At 46.0% G+C, this 12,182-nt stretch overlaps 1 protein-coding gene across 12 annotated transcripts in view; it reads left to right on the top strand.

The window, feature by feature from the left end:
• Positions 1 to 12,182, top strand: part of bcas3 (BCAS3 microtubule associated cell migration factor) — a 329,552-nt gene that overhangs the window by 111,976 nt on the left and 205,394 nt on the right. The gene's annotated exons all lie outside the window — the stretch shown is intronic.

Raw genomic sequence — 12,182 nt, 5'->3', positions numbered from 1 at the left:
GAAAGCGTCCTCTCCAGTTGTATCGCTGTTTGGGGTGGTAGCTGCACTGAATACAACATGAAGGCCCTGCAGCGCGTAGTGAACACGGCTGGTAAGATTGGTGCTTCACTCCCCTCCCTGAAGGACATTTACACCTCCCGTCTCACCCCGCAAAGCGACCACGATTGTGAGTGATGTGAGTCACCCCACTCACTCTTTGTTTGATCTTCTGCCCTCTGGGAAGAGGTACAGGAGCCTGCGCTCCCGCACCACCAGACTCACCAACAGCTTCATACTCCAGGCTGTTAGGATCCTGAACTCTCTCCCCCCTTCTGCGTAGCGTCCTGTACTTTTGCGCTATATTCTGACTGTCTGCTGTATGCACACTTGCTCCATTTTTGCTCCTCTTATTTATTGTGTTATTTGTTTATTTATTATTTATTCATCACTCAAATTTATTCATTGTTTGTGCCTTCTTGTTTATATTTTTTGTGTTGTTAGCACAACAAGCTATGTCTTGTCACCGTGGGATAGTGGGAACGTAATTTCGATCACTTTGTGTGTCTTGGCATGTGAAGAAATTGACAATAAAGCAGACTTTGACTTTGACTTTTCAAATCTGCTGCTGTTACACCAACCCTTAAGAAATCCAAACCAGACAGAGATGGAGGTGCAGAGGACAGACTGGATGATAGCATCATCCACCGACCTGTTTGCCCGGTAGGCAAACTTGAGGGGGTCAAGCAGGGGGCCCGTGACGTCCTTCAGGTCGTTCAACACTAACCTCTCGAAAGATTTCATGACCACAGATGTCAGGGCGACAAGTCTATTCATTCAAACCTGTGATGGCGGGCTTCTCTGCCACCGGTACGATGGTGGAGCTCTTGAAGCACAAGGGCACCTCACACAGCTCCAGGGAACGGTTGAAGATCTGTGCAAAGGTGGGTGCCAGCTGTTCAGCACAGACTTTTAAGCTGGAAGGTGACACGCCGTCTGGGCCCGGTGCCTTCCTGATCTTTTGGCTCCGGAACATCTGGCACACTTCGTCCTCGCGGTTCTGGAGTGCGGGCGCGGCCTCTGCAAGAGAGAGAGTAGGTGACAACGGTGATGGAGGTGTGGACAGAGCGGTTGTGGGGGGAGGTGAGTATGTTGATTGTGCTGCAGGAGGTCCTGTTGTTTGGGCGGACAGATCAAACCTGCAGTAGAACCTGTTTAGCTGGTTTGCAAGCCTTGGGCTCTCCACAGGACGGGTTCGTGTCTTGAAGCCCGTGATGCTCTGCAGACCTTTCCACACTGTTGAGGGATCAGGATTGGCAGAGAGGTGTCTCTCCAGGCTCTCCCCGTAATACCTCCTGGCTTTCCTGACCTCTCGGTTCAGTGTCTTTCTGGTCTGCTTGTACAGGTCTCGGTCGCCGCTCCTGTAGGCCTCCTCCTTGACTTTGCGCAGCCTCCTGAGGTTCGGTGTAAACCAAGGTTTGTTGTTGTTGTACGTGCAGAAGGTCTTAGTCTGCACACACAGATCCTCACAAAAACTGATGTATGATGTGACAGTGTCAGTGAGTTCATGCAGGTCTGAAGTTGCAGCTTCAGAAACTCCCCAATCGGTGCAGTCAAAGCAGGCTTGGAGGTCCTGCCTTGATTCCACTGTCCACTTCCTCACAGTCCTCACCACAGGCTTAGAAGTTTTTAATTACTGCCTGTAGGCCGGGATCAGATGAACTAGACAGTGGTCCGAGAGTCCTAAAGCTGCACGAGCCACAGAGTGGTATGCATCCTTTATTACGGTGTAGCAGTGGTCCAGTGTCTGTGCCCCTCTGGTGGGACACGTTATGTCTGTATTTGGGGAGTTCGTGTGCAAGGTTCGCCCTGTTAAAATCACCCAGAACAATGATTAGTGAATTTGGTAGAAGTTTCTCCATGTCTGTCACCTGGTCAGCCAGCATCTGCGTGGCTTCACTCGTTTGGTGAAATGTAAATAGCCGCCATGACGATCGAGAACTCCCGCGGTGAATAGAACAGCCGGCAGTTTATGAAAAAGTGTTTCTAGGAGAGGGCTGCAAGACTCTTTCAACACCGTGACATCAGTACACCAACGTTCATTAATATAGAAACAGAGACCACCTCCCTTTGATTTTCCGGTGAGCTCCGCGCTGCGGTCTGCACGCATTAGCCGAAACCCAGCTAACTCCACTGCGTGGTGGGGGGTGCGTTCGTCAAGCCACGTTTCAACGAAGCACAGGGCGGCGGATCTGCTGAAGTCCGTGTTCCTTGAAGTGAGGAGCAGCAGTTCGTCCATCTTGTTCGCCAGGGAGCGGACATTCGCCAGATGAATTGATGGTAGGGCAGAACGGAACCCTCTCTGCCTCAGCTTTACGAGGGCTCCGGCGCGTTTGCCACGTCGTCTTCGGCGTGCTAGCTTGTATAGTTCCCAGTGAGGGTTGGACTCCGCCAAGGCTGTCCTTTGTCACCAATTCAGTTCATAACTTTTATGGACAGAAATTCTAGGCGCAGCCGAGGCGTTGAGGGTGTCCGGTTTGGGGACCTCAGCATTGCGTCTCTGCTTTTTGCCGACGACGTGGTGCTGTTGGCTTCTTCAAGCCGTGATCTCCAGCTCTCACTGGAGCGGTTCGCAGCCGAGTGTGAAGCGGTCGGGATGAGGGTCAGCACCTCCAGATCCGAGTCCATGGTCCTCGGTCGGAAAAGGGTGGAATGCCCTCTCCGGATTGGGGATGAGATCCTGCCCCAAGTAGAGAAGTTCAAGTATCTTGGGGTCTTGTTCACGAGTGAGGGCAGGATGGAGCGCGAGATCGACAGGCGGATCGGTGCAGCGTCGGCAGTGATGCGGACTCTGTACCGGTCCGTCGTGGTGAATAGAGAGCCAATTTACCGGTCGATCTACGTTCCTACCCTCACCTATGGTCACGAGCTATGGGTCGTGACCGAAAGAACGAGATCCCGGATACAAGCGGCCAAAATGAGTTTCCTCCGCAGGGTGTCCGGGCTCTCCCTTAGAGATAAGGTGAGAAGCTCGGTCTTCCGGGAGAGACTTGGTGGCTCGGGCATCTCATCAGGATGCCTTTCCGGGCATGTCCCACCGGTAGGAGACCCCGTGGATGACCCAGGATGCGCTGAAGAGACTATGTCTCTCAGCTGGCCTGGAAACACCTTGAGATCCCCCGGGATGAGCTGGATGAAGTCTGGGAGTCCCTCCTAAAGATGCTACCCCGCGACCCCACCCTGGATAAGCGGAAGAAAATGGATGGATGGATGGTTGGTGTAAAAATCTTTATAACTTGAGAGCATTCCCCCGCCCACGGTGATGGCATATACTACGTATGAAAAAAACGGCGACTTATACTCCGAAAAATACAGTATACATTCTTTATCAAATTCTTGTAAAGCCATTTTTCTGACTCCAACTCACATGCCAAATCAAAAAAATCAACAATTTTATACAAATCAACTTATTGTTCTTCATGAACCACAAATCATCACTTCCACCCCATGAACAGCAGCACCACAACTAATCACTCACTTCTCCAGCTGCGTCGCTGTCCCATCTGACAGCCAAGCCTGCTTTCCACACAATATCAACATAGACACACTTAAACAATTATGTAGCGGCAACCTGGTTAACCCAGTTACCCTTCGCCCTAGACAACAATATAAGTCTCTAAGGTCACACTATTGAGGTCGCCAGTCATCCGTCCTGCTATATCAGCGATGCCTTCACTTTTTTTTTTTTTTTTCTTTCACGAGTCCCTGACTCGTATGGTGGCCTGGCCGATCTATTCGACCCCGACCTTAGGCAACAGTACAAAGTCCCTAAGCGTCTACTATTGAGGCCACTCCGGTGCCCATATGCTAGCCATTGACATCCCACAAGTTCCAGCGCCCTTCGCTGATCAGAGAAAGTCCTCACCACCTTTCTCTTTTCCAAAAAGAAATAACTTTTTCACCAGTTTCCATAAAATCATAAATGTTTATACAACCACCATTCCTGAACACAGAGCTAAAATTATTAATTTTTAGTTTTACTCTGCTTTCACTCCACAATATTGCTGAACTGGGAGTTATTATTGAAAAAAAGGTTCCCCCTTACCTTTTGTGCCGATCAGACTGCAATATTGTTGAGCAAGAGCGGAGAGGGAAGAATACTTCCTGGAGCATGCACTTTTCCTTATGAAGAAATCACGTCGGATGGTCACCATTTGTTGGATTTGGTCCACAATTTGGGAAGCGTGCTATCCGCGCCTCGCGGCAAAAGCCATAGCCAATCACCTGTTATCCAGTTTACTCACTGCGTGCTCGTTTTATTTCTTCAGTTTTAGGAAAAGGCTAAGACACCAAAACAAAATTTAGACTTACACAGGTTGGTTGAGTTCAATCACAATTCTTGTTAAGAAAGCTCTGTTTTCAGGAAAAATACAATACAGCGCTGGGCCTTTCGTGCAACCATGCTCAAGAGCAGAAAGTCTCCATTCAGAAAAGGTTCAAGGTTCTTTGGTCAGCTCATATTCAGTTGCACATGCCAGTGTGTGCCGAGTTTGATGGGTGATGAGTCAGGGGGTGTGGCAAGTTCGTAGGAGAGTTTGATTCCATGGGAGTGGGTGCTGGTCCGGTGAGAGCTGGTTCCGTGGGGGTGGGTGCTGATTATGGGCGATTCGGTGTGTGTGGGGGCTGTTGTTTGAGAATTTACCCTGGATCCGCGGATTTCCGTGTTTTTTTCCATCGAAAGTATTTTTGTGAATCGTGTAAATCAGTTGAGAAACTTTTTTCTATATGGGGGGAAACTGCCAGCCAGTTAGCCTCGGCGACTCGCGAGCATTCCCCCGCCCGCCGCGACGGCATATATATATATATATATATATATATATACAGTGCCTTGCGAAAGTATTCGGCCCCCTTGAACCTTTCAACATTTCGCCACATTTCAGGCTTCAAACATAAAGATATAAAAGTTTCATTTTTTGTCAAGAATCAACAACAAGTGAGACACAATCGTGAAGTGGAACGAAATTTATTGGATAATTTAAACTTTTTTGAAAAATAAAAAACTGAAAAGTGGGGCGTGCAATATTATTCGGCCCCGTTGCGCTAATACTTTGTAGCGCCACCTTTTGCTGCAATTACAGCTGCAAGTCGCTTGGGGTATGTCTCTATCAGTTTTGCACATCGAGAGACTGGAATTCTTGCCCATTCTTCCTTGCAAAACAGCTCGAGCTCAGTGAGGTTGGATGGAGAGCGTTTGTGAACAGCAGTCTTCAGCTCTTTCCACAGATTCTCGATTGGATTCAGGTCTGGACTTTGACTTGGCCATTCTAACACCTGGATACGTCTATTTGTGAACCATTCCATTGTAGATTTGGCTTTATGTTTTGGATCATTGTCCTGTTGGAAGATAAATCTCCGTCCCAGTCTCAGGTCTTTTGCAGACTCCAACAGGTTTTCTTCCAGAATGGTCCTGTATTTGGCTCCATCCATCTTCCCATCAATTTTAGCCATCTTCCCTGTCCCTGCTGAAGAAAAGCAGGCCCAAACCATAATGCTGCCACCACCATGTTTGACAGTGGGGATGGTGTGTTCAGGCCAGGGTGATGAGCTGTGTTGCTTTTACGCCAAACATATCGTTTTGCATTGTGGCGAAAAAGTTCGATTTTGGTTTCATCTGACCAGAGCACCTTCTTCCACATGTTTGGTGTGTCTCCCAGGTGGCTTGTGGCAAACTTTAAACGAGACTTTTTATGGATATCTTTGAGAAATGGCTTTCTTCTTGCCACTCTTCCATAAAGGCCAGATTTGTGCAGTGCACGACTGATTGTTGTCCTATGGACAGACTCTCCCACCTCAGCTGTAGTTATCTGCAGTTCATCCAGAGTGATCATGAGCCTCTTGGCTGAATCTCTGATCAGTCTTCTCATTGTTTGAGATGAAAGTTTGGAGGGACGGCCGGGTCTTGTTAGATTTGCAGTGGTCTGATACTCCTTCCATTTCAATATAATTGCTTGCACAGTGCTCCTTGAGATGTTTGAAGCTTGGGAAATCTTTTTGTATCCAAATCCGGCTTTAAACTTCTCCACAACAGTATCTCGGACCTGCCTGGTGTGTTCCTTTGTCTTCATGGTTCTCTCTGCGCTTTAAACAGAACCCTGAGACTATCAAAGAGCAGGTGCATTTATACGGAGACTTGATTACACACAGGTGCATTCTATTTATCATCATCAGTCATTTAGGACAACATTGGATCATTCAAAGATCCTCACTGAACTTCTGGAGTGAGTTTGCTGCACTGAAAGTAAAGGGGCCGAATAATATTGCACGCCCCACTTTTCAGTTTTTTATTCATTAAAAAAGTTTAAATTATCCAATAAATTTCGTTCCACTTCACGATTGTGTCCCACTTGTTGTTGATTCTTGACAACGTTTTTTATATCTTTATGTTTGAAGCCTGAAATGTGGCGAAATGTTGAAAAGTTCAAGGGGGCCGAATATTTTCGCAAGGCACTGTATATATATATATATATATATATATATATATATATATACACACACACACACACACACACACACACACACACACACAGTGGAGCCTCGGTTTTCGAACGTCCCGGTTCTCGAACAAATCGGTATTCGAACAAAAAATTCGAGATTTTTTTGCCTCGGATGTCGGACGAAATTCGGTTGTCGAACATCGCGAGATGAGCCGAGAGGACCTGCATTCCAACTGACTCCGTTATTACATTCTCGTTACTCTGAGGATTGCATCAACTCTAATCATGCCTCCAAAGGAGGCGCAGTAGTGTGGGAGCAGTAAAGCCATTCTAAAACACAAAGAAGCTCCGAAAGCAATGCGACAGTAAGCGCCCGGCGCGCTGCGGTTTCCCGATCGGACGAAATTAAGCTCCCTGCGCACTGAGGTCCACTTAAATTTTGGAAAGTCCATTCGGACTTTAAAAATATTTTCTAAATTTTAGCGACCGCTCTGTCACAACAATGCGACCAGCGCGGTGCAGCTTCGCGGTCGGTGGCGCACTACGGTTGCGCGTTCGGCGGTGCGCTGCAGTTGCGCGATCGGACAAAATTAATTTCCCTGCGCACTGAGGTCCACTTAAATTTTGGAAAGTACATCGGGACTTTAAAAATATTTTCTAAATTTCAGCGACGGCTCTGTCACAATAATGCGACCAGCGCGGTGCAGTTGCACGGTCGCTGACGCGGTGTGCTGCAGTTGTGCATTTGGACAAAAATGCGCAAATGAAAAAAACGCTTAAAAAAGGCGTTTTGTTTTTGCTTGTGAAGGATTTCTTTTTTTTTTATTATTTGTAATGGGAAAACATGATTCGGAATTCGAACAATTCACTTTTTGAACAGCCTTCTGGAACGAATTGTGATCGAAAACCGAGGCGCCACTGTATTTTTATTTTTATGTGTCGTTGCCAGTATGGCTTGCGTAAAATCAAACGTATCAATTAAAGTCTGAAACGCCAAAGTAAGTGGCTCTGACGGTAAATTCATGTGGATATTGAAATCCCCCATAATTATTATATTATCCGCATTTGTCACTAGATCAGCCACGAATTCTGAAAATTCATCCAGGAAACCCGAGTAACCCCCAGGTGGACGGTAAATAACAGCAAGATCGAATGACGGTAGAGTTGTAGAACGGACAATGAGAAATGTTTTAAATACATTAATCGAACGAGGCCTAAATCCAAGATGGGACTTAGAGATAAGGGTGACGCCCCCACCCTTTTTTCGAGGACGCACTACATGCGAGCTCACATAATTTGGAGGCGAGGCCTCGTTTAGCGCAGCAGTTCATTAGGTTTTAACCAGGTCTCGCAAAGACCAAAAACGTTTAGATTTTGTTCCGTGATGAGGTCATTACCGAGTACTGCTTTCGCATGAAGTGATCTAATATTCATAAAACCGAGTTTAAGTGAAATCGGTCGATCAGGGTTCGTATCTATCGAAGGATTTTTAAACGAAATATGAGTAAGATTGTGTTCTCTAGGCCTGACATCACCTCTCAAATGTTTATTAGCGCGGTGGGACGATACGACCGTAGGAATTTGATGTAATATTATCTGAAACAGGCACCGTTTCATCAGCGATACCGGTCGGGGTGGAGTGATTGGATTTGTCTACTACCTCAGTAGAAAGTGTGTCCACTTGTACTGTAGCACTATTCAAACTGTGACGCTCTAGTCAACACAAGGAGCTATGTGCATGCTGGTAGTCTAGCCTAGCGCTAGTTAACTTTAACTTAACAGACGCCAAACCCATCCTAACAGGTGGTCTAGTCACCTGTGACCCGGCCTGTTCTAAAGTGACCTGTCATGAATGGCTCAAAGAGTAATCTATATTCCTTGAAAGAGTGAAGGCGCTTTCACTGTTAAGATGAAGGCCGTCCTTCCTCAGCAGGTCGGGGCGGCCCCAGAAGAAGGACCAGTTATCTATAAATTACAGTCCCTGCTTTTTACAGAACCCAGCCATCCATTGCTTAAGGGAGACTAATCTACTAAACCTCTCATCAGTGCCTCTCCCAGGCAGGGGGCCAGAGACAAATACTCGATGCCGACTCATCTTTCTGGCGAGATCACAAGTCCTCGCTATGTTTTTCATTGTGATCTCTGATTGTCTCATCCTAACATCATTGGCGCCGACGTGTATTACTATGTCCGAGTAGCTAGTGTTGTTGGACCTACGCTGTTGACTAGGCCTATTGCGAATCAGCTTCCTAAGATTAGCTTCTATGTTGGGTGCTCTGCCTCCAGGAATACACATGGCTGGATTTTTAAGCGTGATGTTTCGGGTATTGGAGTTACCTATGACCAAGGTGCGAGGGCCAGTAGACCGAGATGACTTTGCACGGCTGTGCGTCTTACCTGGCTCATCGCGGTTAGCAAGCCGCTTGGGGCTAATGCTAACTGGGCTAGCGGGCTGACTACAGTCCGCGTCTGTGTCCGCCACATCTACTGTTATCGTACTATTCTGCTCTAACTGGCGGACACGTCCCTCTAGCAGGGACAACCTCTCTAAGAGAAGGGTGCAGTTGGTGCACGAAGCCGTGCAAACCTCCCAGCCATACTTACGTGTCCGATGATCAATGGTAGAGAAACAGCCACGGAGCCTCCGCTGAGAGCCAAACAGCGACGTGGACGAAATGGCAGGCATTTCATGACATGACATGACATGACATGATCCCGTCTTTCGGCCTTGGCGATTACCTTTGGCCGGGTTCTTGGTTGTTTTCCTCCTGCCGCTCTTCCTCCGGCACCTCTACCGGTTTTATCTCCAAGTGTCCTTCCTGCAAACCATTCTTGCACATACATCCACTTCGCCCACTGTCGCACACCGCCCATTCATCATTGTTTCAATTTTGTCATTTCGTACGGAATTATGTGAACTTTTGGCTGTGACATCATCAATTTGTTAATGTTCCCTGACTATGCAAAGTTGTTACTCACCACTTACCATGCATTTGTTTGTTTGTTCTTTTGACACTATCTTTTGACACATATCTTTTCATTGTCAGGCAAAATATTTCCCTCTGTCCAGAACGTTCATTAGTAATCCAAAGCTGGCGTCTAGCATTCGTCAAAACACAAGATATAATCAAGTACTGAACATTTTTAGACAACTTTGGCAGTGTCCGTGATTTAGAAAATCATCAGGCATGCATTAAACAGTATATATAATATATAAAGTAATATACCGTAATTTCCGGACTATAAGCCGCACCGGACTATAAACCGCACCAGCTAAAATCCGGGGATATTTTAGTTTTTTTCTTATATAAGCCGCACCGGACTATAGGCCGCACGTGCAGATGAGTTTTTTACAGAGAAAGACAGTACACAGAAAGCCTTTTTAAAGTTTTAATAACATACTTTAACATGTCTTTCTAAACATTGCCTGTGACGCAGCAGTAGTACCGCAGCAACACGGAAGTGTGCACGCGAGTTATTAACAAAGAAAGACTGGACACAGAAAGCTTTTTTAAAGTTTTAATAACATACCTTAACATTTCTTTCCAAACACTGCCTGTGACGCGGCAGTAATACCGCAGCAACACGGAAGTAACACAGCACTAATAGGGTTTGATTAAATAAAGCATACCGGTAAAAGTCACTGAGACGCGGCGGTAACACAGCAGCAACACGGTAGCACAGCACTAACAGGGCTGATTAAGAAAGCATACAAGTAAAAGTAAAAAAAAAGAGCTTCATCGTCTTCATCTTCCTCCTGTGCATTGAAACCATCGAAGTCTTCCGATTGAATAGCGTTAGTTATCCTTTGCCACACACTTTCTCAGTATCTCTTTCGTCGTCGGTTTTATGCATTTCTTCTAGCATTTTCCATGATGAGGGTCTGTTCATGCTAATTTTATTCATGCACGAAGCGCTAAATTACATTAAACTAGCGAGCGACACGTATAGCTCCAGAGTAGACGGGACCACGAAATAAAGAAAAGGGTGATGCAACACAATGTCATCAACATCGACTGCCTTTAGCTTAAAAGCGGCATCATATGCATTTCTTTTGTCCCCCATAATGACGGTTTGTGTATAAAAGCTTCCTTTCAGTAATGTCCGTCTTGATCTCGTTCTGTCTCTTCTTTGTGTGAATTATACGGCACTATTTGCCTGGCGGATGGACATGCGATCAACACACCACTTATCTCCCCAGTGACCGTGTCCATATATCCCTCCGCCCAGCAAAGCGGTGCCGCACAACAGCGGTCCACAGCCTTTTTACGGGTGTATAAAAGTGATCAAGTCATCACAAACATCACGGAAATAATTAGATATAAGCCCCCCATAATGATGGTTTGTGTATAAAAGCTTCCTTTCAGTAATGTCCGTCTTGATCTCGTTCTGTCTCATCTTTGTATAAATTTTACGGCACTATTTGCCTGGCGGATGGACATGCGATCAACACACCACTTTTCTCCCCAGTGACCATGTCATATCCCTCCGCCCAGCAAAGCGGTGCTGCACAACAGCAGTCCACAGCCTTTTTACGAGTGTATAAAAGTGATCAAGTCGTCACAAAAATCACGGAAAAAATCATATATAAGCCCCCCATAATGACGGTTTGTGTATAAAAGCTTCCTTTCAGTAATGTCCGTCTTGATCTCGTTCTGTCTCATCTTTGTGTAAATTTTACGGCACTATTTGCCTGGCGGATGGACATGCGATCAACACACCACTTTTCTCCCCAGTGACCATGTCATATCCCTCCGCCCAGCAAAGCGGTGCTGCACAACAGCAGTCCACAGCCTTTTTACGAGTGTATAAAAGTGATCAAGTCGTCACAAAAATCACGGAAAAAATATTATATAAGCCCCCCATAATGACGGTTTGTGTATAAAAGCTTCCTTTCAGTATTGTCCGTCTTGATCTCGTTCTGTCTCATCTTTGTGTAAATTTTACGGCACTATTTGCCTGGCGGATGGACATGCGATCAACACACCACTTTTCTCCCCAGTGACCGTGTCATACATCCCTCTGCCCAGCAAAGCGGTGCCGCACAACAGCGGTCCACAGCCTTTTTACGAGTGTGTAAAAGTGATCAAGTCATCACAAAAATCACGGAAAAAATCCTATATAAGCCGCACCGGACTATAAACCGCAGGGTTCAAAATTTGAGAAAAAAGTCGCGGCTTATAGTCCGAAATTTACGGTAACTGCATAACTTTTCTACTGAGTAATATGTAATAAGTAACTTATTACTCCACGAAGTGATATTGCCCAACACTGCAGAGTCGCCTTCTTGTAGGTATGTGGCCAAGAGTAAAAGAGTAGGAATCCTGGAGGTGATAGTTAGACCTTTTTCTGCAATCTCCATGGGCGTGTCTCAATCTTACTGGCATCCATTAAATAGCTCAACTAAGAATATGCAGTTTTATGGTAGTTATTATTAGCATAGGAACAACAAAGATAAAAAAAAACAGGAAAATATAAGTCAATGCCAGGTCCAAATCACCTGAACTTTTCATTTTTGACTGAACAGACTTCAAATTATCATATGCTCTCTCTACCGCACTTTACAATTGATGATCAAATCCGTAACATTATAAATCATATTCTTAGAAGGATCAGAGTCCACCAGGCCATGCCGTAAGATAGCCAGAGGCCCTCTTTGACAACACGAGGTGAAGGGAGATAGATGAGTTAGCCGTCAAGGCAGCAATTTAT

Source organism: Syngnathus acus, chromosome 13, assembly GCF_901709675.1.
Source record: "Syngnathus acus chromosome 13, fSynAcu1.2, whole genome shotgun sequence".
Lineage (NCBI taxonomy): Eukaryota > Metazoa > Chordata > Actinopteri > Syngnathiformes > Syngnathidae > Syngnathus > Syngnathus acus.
The sequence above is the reverse complement of the archived record's forward strand: the minus strand, read 5'-3'. Positions and strand labels throughout refer to the sequence as shown.